The following is a 6560-nucleotide window of genomic DNA, read 5'->3' on the forward strand; positions in this document are numbered from 1 at the left end:
TTCTGGGTGTGAGGCTGTGGTTGGAGTCTAAGCAAGTATTTGTGGCATTTGGAACAAGACAAGTTGAGGGATTTCTGAAGAAGAGCAAGCAAATGTTTGTGCTAGTGATGGAGTAAAAAAGTAAACATGCTATGACTTTTGCATACCATGACCTCTAATGTGTCATGTTTGATTTAAAGAAAAACAGTACATTTTACATTACAAAACATACTTACATCCTTACGTCCTACGTAAATTATTGTTTCATGTTCTGGATCATGAAGTTAGACATTTTAACGTTGGTATTAACCTGTATTGAGAACGTCTTCAATGGAGACAATGACAGAAGGGAGCAATTGTGGGCTTTGAAATGTAAGTATATAATTGCTATGTAGTTTTTTTTTTTAAATGCATAACTTAGATTATATCATGATTGGATCTGTGTAGTGTAGAAATTTTTTTCTACAATACAATACACTTTAACCACACATCAATTTAACATGTGTAAACAGCCTCTTTGAGTAAATACATTTTCTCTGATTAAATAAAGTAATAAATGTATGATTTATCCTTAATGATGTTTCAGAGAGCAGGGAAAGATCAATTTTGAGGTTTTACAGCACTCATTTTTGGAGAAAAACATTTATTATCACAGAATATCATCTGCTGTTTTTTTTTCCTAAGAAGTAAAAATATAACAACCAGCAATATTTAGATATAAATTATTGAATGGTACAGTGTGTGTTACTAGGTCTAGAAAAGCAGTGGAGTTCACTCCAAAGCAGTGGAGTGAAGAATTAATGCGGTAAATTTAAATTCCAATCATATCTCTTACTGTAGCAGTAACACTGTAGGCCAAACTGCCTCATCAGCTCATCTGTAATCTTGATCTTTAGGTCCTTTCAGAAATCTTTTTGTTTGCTTTTCTCTTTTTTGAAGGAGGAGCTTCTAGGAAATTGATGTCTGTCTTTGTTTTTCAGTCTCTGTAGAGTATATAAATGGATCCATTTATGTTATGTGTAGTGTCACTATCTGGGAAAACAAATCTTCACATTATGATGAAGCTGATTCTTTCCCTGACTCTCTTCTGGGCACTCTGCAGCACAGGTACATCATCTTGTTCTTAAATTTAGACTTCTCCAAAAATGTAAGGACTTAAACGTTTTTACTTCTGCAGAAAACATTTTTTAAAAGGGAATATAAATGTTATCCTGACTAATTATGAACTGACTTCAAATCATGCTTCTAAGCACTAGGAGTTAGCCTATTTTTGCTCACCATTATTGCACGTTATGTATTGCAAGATCCCTTAAAGCCTTTCAACCAATAAAGCAAAACCCAGCTATCTTCATGAATGTGAATGAAAATGTGATCACAATTTCACTTTTTTTTTTCACAGCGGGAGCCCTTCAGTGTTTAACCTGCAAAGATGTGACATGTTTAACGACAAACCCAGTTAAGTGCACTATAGAGAAGGCGTGTGTGACATCTTCTATTCTAGGTAGTCTCTTCTTTATTCCATCATTTACTTTTCAGTGAGCATACATGTACTGGGAGGTTACATCAATGTTAACAAACTCCACTTTGATTCTGCAGTGACATCGTCTGGAATTAAGGTACCACAAATCATCAGGGGTTGTGCACCAGACTTCGTGTGTCCTGTCTTAGGCTCTCAGACATATTCAGCAAACCTGGGTATTTTGAGTGCAGCTGCATCTGTTGAATGCTGCAACAAAGACAACTGCAACTTAAACATTTTGCCTGGCAAGTAAAGATAGAGTTTCTATATGACAAGAAAACACAAGCTAGATAATAATGTCGGAATCCTGCCATCTTCTTGACCTGGAATGTTAAATCTGGTCACTGTAATGTTTTCTGTTTTTGAAAAAGATTTTCATTCTTATTTCAGTCCCTGCAGATCAGACCGAGAACAATCTGAAGTGTTTTTCATGTGACCCCGGCTCCACTCAGTGTAACTCTACAGTGAAGTGTAGTGGAGTAGAGAATCGCTGCTTTCAAGCATTTGGTAATTCTCTTCAAACCTGTTTTGCTACCTTGAAATGTTTATACAAATTTGTGTTTTTGTAATATGAAAAATGAAACATCAACAAAAGGAAAAAAAAGCATTATATTACATACAACTTCAAGATATTCTGTTATTTGAGTCATATTATGAGTCACTATTACACTGACGAAATAAGGAAGCTAATTTAATGAGACTGCTACGTGAAAAAAAACACCTTACAAACCCACTGGTAAAATACACCTTGCTGGTAAATGTTGTAATTACATGCTGTAGAAGGTTTTTGCTTAAAGCGTCTTTCAATACTTCTTTCTGATTTGAGCAAAATTGTTTCTATAAAGATGAAAAATCTGAAATGATGATTTTTATCTACAGTGCCATCAGGTATCAGCACTTCAGTTCCAGTCAAGGGCTGCATGTCTGAAAACATCTGTACAGCAGTGTCCAGCCTGTCAAGTCTCCCTGTCTTGAATCTTGGGAACGTCAGCTGTTGTGATAACAATTTGTGTAATACTGCTCCAACAACAACTACCACGTTCATCTATCTTATATTTGGACTCATATATATTATCTATTAGAATAAAATAAAAAGGCATGAAAAACATTTGAAGTATCAGAAAGACTCAGAAAACACCTTTTTCAAGACCTGATTGGGGTTAGGAAATCCAAATTTAGTTAAAAGAGGCTGGAATCTGTCTGAAGCTGAGGTACAGTAAAAAGGCATCAATATAAGACAAATAAAAAAAAAACAGCATACATACCAATATTTACTCAATATATCATACTTTCTGCATATTTTCTTTTTTCTTTTAATTATCAAGGATATTAGGCATTTTAAGGCTTGTGTGAAATGTGGAACTGGAGCATTCCTTGTAGCAGGAAAAATAGTATCAATATCTGAAAACAATGAAGATTCAACTCAAACAATGCTAAAGACTTTACAGGCATCAACAATCTACTGGACAAGGGATTCTGCATAAATGGCTCTCAATGTAAAACCATGAACAAAATAAATAAAATCAAATACATGAAAAGCAAAAATATATAAATAAAAACAAGAAATAAAAATGTTTGAAACCGACACGAATTTTATTTATTGTTTTGTTTTTTCTCATGTCATGCTGGTGGTCATACTTAGGCCAAACAGAATACAATAAAAAAACAAACAAATAAATAAAAACAGATAAATATTTACATGGTGTCCAACCTGTGTTTGGTAATGACGGTGTGCCTTGACATATCCTCCAATCCGTACTGTAACTGGCTATTAAAGTAATGGCACAAACATTCACACACTTATGGTAAAATATATGTATATATCTATATATAGATATAGATATATAGATATAGATAGATACATTTACCATATATAGATATAGATACATATAAACACCCAACACGCCCCTGTGGGCGGTTTATCCTTCAAGCTCGGGTCCTCTACCAGAGGCCTGGGAGCTTGAGGGTCCTGCGCAGTATCTTAGCTGTTCCCAGGACTGCGCTCTTCTGGACAGAGATCTCCGATGTTATTCCCGGGATCTGCTGGAGCCACTCGCCTAGCTTGGGAGTCACCGCACCTAGTGCTCCGATTACCACGGGGACCACCGTTACCTTCACCCTCCACATCCTCTCGAGCTCTTCTCTGAGCCCTTGGTATTTCTCCAGCTTCTCGTGTTCCTTCTTCCTGATATTGCTGTCATTCGGAACCGCTACATCGATCACTACGGCCGTCTTCTTCTGTTTGTCTACCACCACTATGTCCGGTTGGTTAGCCACCACCATTTTGTCCGTCTGTATCTGGAAGTCCCACAGGATCTTAGCTCGGTCATTCTCCACCACCCTTGGGGGCATCTCCCATTTTGACCTCGGGACTTCCAGGTTATACTCGGCACAGATGTTCCTGTACACTATGCCGGCCACTTGGTTATGGCGTTCCATGTATGCCTTGCCTGCTAGCATCTTGCACCCTGCTGTTATGTGCTGGATTGTCTCTGGGGCATCTTTACACAGCCTGCACCTGGGGTCTTGCCTGGTGTGATAGACCCCAGCCTCTATGGATCTTGTGCTCAGAGCTTGTTCTTGTGCTGCCATGATTAGTGCCTCTGTGCTGTCTTTCAGTCCAGCTTTGTCCAGCCACTGGTAGGATTTCTGGATATCAGCCACCTCCTCTATCTGCCGGTGGTACATACCGTGCAGGGGCCTGTCCTTCCATGATGGTTCCTCGTCTCCCTCCTCTTTCTTGGGTTTCTGCTGCCTGAGGTATTCACTGAGCACTCGGTCAGTTGGGGCCATCTTCCCAATGTATTCTTGGATGTTCGTTGTCTCATCCTGGACTGTGGTGCTGACACTCACCAGTCCCCGGCCCCCTTCCTTCCGCTTAGCGTACAGCCTCAGGGTGCTGGACTTGGGGTGAAACCCTCCATGCATGGTAAGGAGCTTTCTTGTCTTTATGTCAGTGGCTTCTATCTCCTCCGCCAGCCTATTACCCCAGCAGGGTACCTGATCACGGGCAGGGCGTACGTGTTGATGGCCCGGATCTTGTTCTTACCATTCAGCTGACTCCTCAGGACTTGCCTGACCCTCTGCAGGTACTTGGTGGTTGCAGCTTTTCTAGCGGCCTCTTCATGGTTCCCATTCGCCTGCGGGATCCCCAAGTACTTGTAACTGTCCTCTATGTCTGCAATGTTGCCTTCTGGTAGTTCAATCCCCTCAGTTCTGACTACTAATGATCTCACTGAGGGGGTTCAGGCCTATGCAGAACAGCAGTGGGGACAGAGCATCTCCTTGGTAGATCCCGCACTTGATGGTGACTTGTGCTATGGGCTTTGAGTTGGCCTCTAGTGTTGTACGCCACATCCCCATTGAGTTCCTGATGAAGGCTCTTAGGGTCCCATTGATCTTGTACAATTCTAGGCATTCCAGTATCCAGCTGTGGGGCATTGAGTCATAGGCCTTCTTGTAATCAATCCAGGCAGTGCACAGGTTGGTCAGTCTGGTCTTGCAGTCTTGGCTGATTGTTCTGTCTACCAGTAGCTGGTGTTTTGCGCCTCTGGTATTCTTGCCTATTCCTTTCTGTGTCCCGCTCATGTATTGACCCATGTGCCTGTTCATCTTAGCCGATATGATGCCTGACAGGAGCTTCCATGTAGTACTGAGGCAGGTTATTGGTCGGTAGTTGGAGAGGACCGGTCCCTTCTTGGGGTCCTTGGGGATCAGGACCGTCCGGCCTTCAGTTAGCCATTCCGGGTGTCTCTCGTTAACTAGCAGCTGGTTCATTTGTGCTACCAGACGCTCGTGGAGTGCAGTCAGCTTCTTCAGCCAGTAGGCGTGAACCATGTCGGGCCCTGGTGCTGTCCAACTCTTCATACTGGAGACCCTTTCTTGGATATCTGCCACTGTGATGGTTACTGGACCCTGTTCAGGGAGGTCGCTGTGGTCTGCCCTTAGATCCTCTAGCCACTGAGCACTGCCGTTATGGGTTGCATCATTCTCCCATATGCCCTTCCAGTATTGCTCCGTCTCCAGCCTTGGTGGTGCTGTTCTCTTATTGTTCCCTTGCCACTGAGAGTACACCTTTGCTGGTTCTGTGGAGAACAGCTGGTTTATTCTCCTGCCTTCTATCTCTCTGGTGTACCTCCTCAAGCGGCTGGCCAAGGCTGTGAGTCTTTGCTTGGCAGTTTCCAAGGCCTCAGGTATGGACAGCTTGCTGTATTTCTTAGGAACCTTATTTGTCGCACCTTTCTGCAACTCCGTTAGTTGGCTAACCTCCCTCCGTGCTACTTTGATCTTGCCCTCTAGCCTCCTTCTCCATGGAGGGTACTGCTCCTTGTCGCTGTTCAACTTGTAGCCAAGCATCTCACTGATCACTGCTGCCGTATTGTAGATCAGCTTGTTAGTGTCGGTAATCGTGGTTGTAGGTATTGCCCGTAGTGCTGCATTAACATCATCTAGCAGACCTTCTGAGGGTACTTCACGTAATCTTGGTAACCGGCTACGGGGGATCCAGGTTTCAAGCTTGGCCATGATCCTATTTTTCAGGTCAGTTCCTCTCGCACTCAACGATCCTTCTCCTATCGCACTTGGGGCTATGTACCCAATCTCGGGTGGGGGTGATGATATCGCCCCCCTGACCTGGCGTCCTGACTCCTCCTTGCCGTAGCATTTGTGTTGTACCTCGTCAATCTCTAGCTGTGAGAGCAGTCCCTTCTTTCGAATGTTGGAACACTGAGCTACTAGTTGTTTCCCCGTCATTGTGGATGTTGGGTATCGAAGAATCCATAGGTCCCTCATCCTATTCATGTAGCCCCTTCCGCCAGGGTTACTTGCGTAGTAGCATTCCAACAACGCCCTGTTTTCGTCTCTTGCCCAAAAGCATTCTAATAAAGATATCAAACAAAAGTCAACAAAGTCCAGGGGCCTGTTCTTCGTACCTCGCTAAGTAAGTTAGCTGGATTAGATTGTTGACGATTTTGCGTGATCCTGGATCGTTCGGTTCCCCGAAGCTCATCCGGGACTTGCTGTCATAGCAACAGAGCCGTAAGCGTAAACCTGCTCGGGAGCA

At 42.7% G+C, this 6560-nt stretch overlaps 2 long non-coding RNA genes across 2 annotated transcripts; both read left to right on the top strand.

Annotated features, from left to right (window-relative positions):
- Positions 1-944: 944 nt before the first annotated feature.
- Positions 945-1743, top strand: LOC145421549 (uncharacterized). The gene is made up of 3 exons (XR_013902932.1): positions 945-1086; positions 1379-1480; positions 1576-1743. It is a non-coding gene; the product is annotated as an uncharacterized LOC145421549 (long non-coding RNA).
- A 144-nt stretch (positions 1744-1887) lies between these two features.
- On the top strand, positions 1888-3083 carry LOC145421550 (uncharacterized). Its single transcript, XR_013902933.1, has 2 exons — positions 1888-2005; positions 2378-3083. It is a non-coding gene; the product is annotated as an uncharacterized LOC145421550 (long non-coding RNA).
- The last annotated feature ends 3477 nt before the right edge of the window (positions 3084-6560 follow it).

Source organism: Astatotilapia calliptera, chromosome 17 (assembly GCF_964374335.1).
Source record: "Astatotilapia calliptera chromosome 17, fAstCal68.1, whole genome shotgun sequence".
NCBI classification, from domain to species: domain Eukaryota; kingdom Metazoa; phylum Chordata; class Actinopteri; order Cichliformes; family Cichlidae; genus Astatotilapia; species Astatotilapia calliptera.